Raw genomic sequence first — 4,335 nt, 5'->3', positions numbered from 1 at the left:
GCTTTGGAATAGTGACAGGAAAAAAAGAAAATTTATCTTCTGTCATACTATCGGAAAATGTTCATTTAAAAACAAAACAAAAAACTTATTGCTAGATGTGTCACTAATCAAGCAAAACAGCAAAAATTGATTTAGTTATAGTTGTTAAAAATGATGATCGAGGGTTTTGAAACTACGAAAAAAATTTTATTAGAAGAAAGAAAAAAATTAGTTTAGTGGATATTATAAACAGGGATGTAAAGAAAATAATAAAAACAAATCTATGGTATCCATTAATAGCAGGCACTATTTTTTTATGCACACATTTTTTTTTAGGGCTACCTATATAATATTCTCAAACAGATTAAATCCTACTATAAATTCATTGGCAGCCATAATAAAAACTAGTGATGAAATCTTGGACATAAAAACAAATTGTCTAGTCCTACTATCATTAAAAAACTTGTCTGTTCAGTTTCTTGGGAAATGATTATTTTCCACAAAAAAAAAAAACACATCAATTTTCTCTACTTTTTTAAATTGATAAATAATTTTATTATGAACTTTTTAAAAATAAATTATTCAGTTTCAATTAATTATTTTTAAACCATTTTTTTTTCTCAAGACTCGATAAATTTGTCAAGGTGGTTGTGCTATATTAGATAGTTCAGACTCCAATTGAAGATGTGAGGTACTTTATACCAGAACTCGGCATTGTGTGTTCCTACAGGTTAAGATAGCTGGCTAGGGGATAAATGGACAGGGTGGGTTTTATGGAAACCACCGTAAATCCTCAAAAGATGGAAACTTCACTCCATATGGAACGGGTCCTGAAGGGGAGTGTGATGGCAAGATTTTTAGCGGTAATGGTCGGCGTTAGCAAAGGGACTGTTTGAAATGGGTTTGCCACTGCCGAAATGTTTATTGACATTTTTATTTCACTAGCATATTTATTTTGAACCTATTTTTAATTATAACTCATTTTATGGTTCATTATTTTACATTTCTTTTAGTGGCAAACCCATTTGAAACCTATCGCCAGATGATTGAATAATTAATTATGGGTGTGGTTTTGTTTGGCTAAAAAACCTAATATTTGTGGTTATAATAATTGTATAATCTACTTCTTTTTGTTTGAGAATACACATAGTTGCTTAGTCCGATAAGAGTGTACCTACTATCATTACAATCGGAACACGCAGTTAAGTGGTGACATCGAACTTTCTCCCGAAATTTCTCTTAATAATTTTATTGGACTCTAGTAAAGCTTGCACGGGTACAATTTAATTGATATTCTAACCGGCGAGGAGGAGCAAAAGGAATCAGTGGAATCGGCGAAAATACCTAACGCATTGTCTCCACTAACCACATTTTATCGGGAAGAACCTGACCTGTGGTTCATACAAGTTGAGGCGGTGTTCAGCTCCTGTAAGATGGAAACTTCACTCCATATGGAACTATACGCTAGTAGTTAAACTAAGTTCCAGCTGATCGTCGCCTCACTGGATTTAGCAGCTCTAAAGCAGGCTACCAATCTTGCCGGAGATCCCCCTGCCACTGAGCCATATGAGAGACTACTCTCCAGCTTCGGGCACTCAGACCACTCCAGAATCATGAAGCTGTTGGAGTAACAGAGGTTGGGCGATCAACGGCCATCGCAGTTTTTTCAGGAAATGCAGCAACTGGCCGCAGGTAAGGTTCCTGTAGATATGCTCAACACCTTTTGGCTAAGAGGGCTACCAGAGGGAATGCTAGCAGCCTTAGTTGCCACAGACTACACGGATTCCACGAAGCTGGCACATATTGCGGATAGAATAGTGGAGATCCAGCAGCTCTCAGGTAATTATAACATGGGGAGTTACTCAGCAAGGATAGATGACATTGAGGTAGTGATTGATGGCCTAACTGCGGAAGTAACCGCTCTGAAAGCGCTGATGGGATCCAAGATGAGATAGTTAGATAGACATTTAAATTCTAGCAGTAAATCCTAGCAGGTTGGAAACTTCACCTCCTGGGGAATTTGGAGAAGATTCTATCAAAAATTAATGTATGAATAAATGTGAAAAATGTGACTATATGCTATTCTCAAGGGGTATTAAATTTTTTTTTACCACACCTGAATCTGGAACAAAATAATATGTTAATACCATTGTTGGGTTTTTAGGGGATGTATCAAGATAGCAATGAATAAAAAGAAAGAAAATTTAGTTTCAGGGAAAATCAACTTTATTTTCATGAGAAGAACATGGTGTGATTCCGAAGTCCAAAGTAAAAAAGCAATAGCATTATGCAAAATCCCTGAAAAGATGCTCATCCTTCTCCGACGTTCCACACCAAGCAATGGTTGTTAGCAAGTCCGATAATCCACACCCAGCAGTGGCTAAAATAGGAGGACCAAAAAAAAAGCACGCTCCTATTTACAGCCTCATTCTTATGCCCAACCTCTCGTTCGCTCTTGCAATAAAAATTGGTCAAGAGTGGTCGAAAAGAAACATTATCTAGAAAATCACCCATTTTTTTTTTTTAAATTCAGGAATGAAATTACGTATCTATACATTCAAAAATACAGAATTGCTAATTTTGGCATAAAAATACAAAGTCAAATAATCATCAAAAGTCCGTTTAAAAATCCGAAACTGCTTGGTAAAAACTTTTCAAAGTTATACAAATAGAATCTCCGAATCTAGGAACCGTAAAAAATAATGTTATTTTCAGAAACTAATGATTTGTTCAGTTAGGTGATTAACGAACGCATCTATGAAATACACAACACACCGAGTGAATCCAAGGTGCGAGAGTAGTCAAAGCATACGCATTTGAATCTATACAGCGAACATTGACCGAATAACTACATTTCACGTAAGTAAAATACAAACCAATAAACAGAATGCAGTTGTTCACGTGCAACTTGCCACAGTTTCAACACTAACTTAGATTTCTCAAACCGAACTTGCCAAAATTTGTACCCTAGCAAAAACACTAATCGTGGAAACAACAACCTGGGCCCTGTTTCATAATAAAGTACAAACTAATACTATTAGTTTTGTCAATTTAACTTAATACAATAGTAACTTGTACTTTAGTACTTTTTAACACCTGTAATATCACTAATAGTCCTCCCTATTATGAAAAAATATTAGTATTAGTGTAATTAACACGTTTCTATACTTGTATTTTGAACTAATACTATTAGCTTTCATTATGAAACAGGGCCCTGGATGGACTGAAATTTGAATTTTCAGCATGCAACAGTAATGTAACCTTCTCAATAAGTACAAAATATAAGTTTCTTTCCTCAGTAAGTAGAATCATAAAACAAACCTGCCCTCATCCACCAGAAACCCCTTCTAGGATATTAAACTTAAGTAAATAATTCTTGCAAATCAATCTTTGATAAAAGAAACAGAAAAAAGGATTCAGCAAGAATGTTTATAACCTGAAAGACTTTCTCAAAAACCGGCTCCAGACTGTTTACTTGAACGTATATTATATAGTTCCAATGTGCAACATACAATAGTATCATTGTATCAGTAAATCAACAGTTATTACCTTATGAAACAAAACATTGACCAATTGACAAATCTGGCATCAGTAACTCTTTGACAATCTTTTCCATGAATCGAAATATTCCAAATAAACACAAATCATTATAATTACTTCAACCAATATGAAGCTACTTTTGTTTTTCATGTAACAGTGAGCTGACAGTAATTGTCGGTCCAACTTGATGCCTCGATGGACAATAATGTTTGAGGGTCTAGGTACGGTGTTTGTCACTTGGAGCTTGCTTGGCGGTCTTCTTCCTTTTCTGTAATGCGAACACCACGCAATATGTTTTTTCTGAGTTTATCTGGATGTTTAGGCGATATAGTTTTTAAACTACTTCCCAGTATGTTTACTTTGCGCAATAGAGGGTATGCCTGGCGCTACTACTATAAATAGCGATGTCGTCAGCGATAGGGGCCAATAATAGAGTTCAGTGCCAATGTCCAAAGTGTTACGGTCGCTCTGTGCTCCGAGCTTGTGACGTCATCCTAACGTACTTTTTGAGAACAAAGGCCTTTGTTCTCCGGGATTTTTCTGTGCTCCTGAAGACATCAGCGACTGTGGAATATTCATATTAAGGTACATTTTCAGACTCAGACGACGGGTGGTAGATTTGCGGCCTGAGCTGGCTCTTAATTAACAAGTAATTAATAGTAATATTTATATTAATTAAAATGACAATTTAGGCACAGCGAGCTACAATTGTACAGTGTTTGCACAGGTTGCTCTAAAGTGGGGGGAACACGCGGCACTGATTCACAATTTTTTGCACTTTAAAATAATAAAATGTACCTTAATATGAATATTCCA

Source organism: Halyomorpha halys, unplaced genomic scaffold (genome assembly GCF_000696795.3).
Source record: "Halyomorpha halys isolate HHAL.00 unplaced genomic scaffold, Hhal_1.1 Scaffold961.1, whole genome shotgun sequence".
Classification (NCBI taxonomy): domain Eukaryota; kingdom Metazoa; phylum Arthropoda; class Insecta; order Hemiptera; family Pentatomidae; genus Halyomorpha; species Halyomorpha halys.
The sequence above is the reverse complement of the archived record's forward strand: the minus strand, read 5'-3'. Positions refer to the sequence as shown.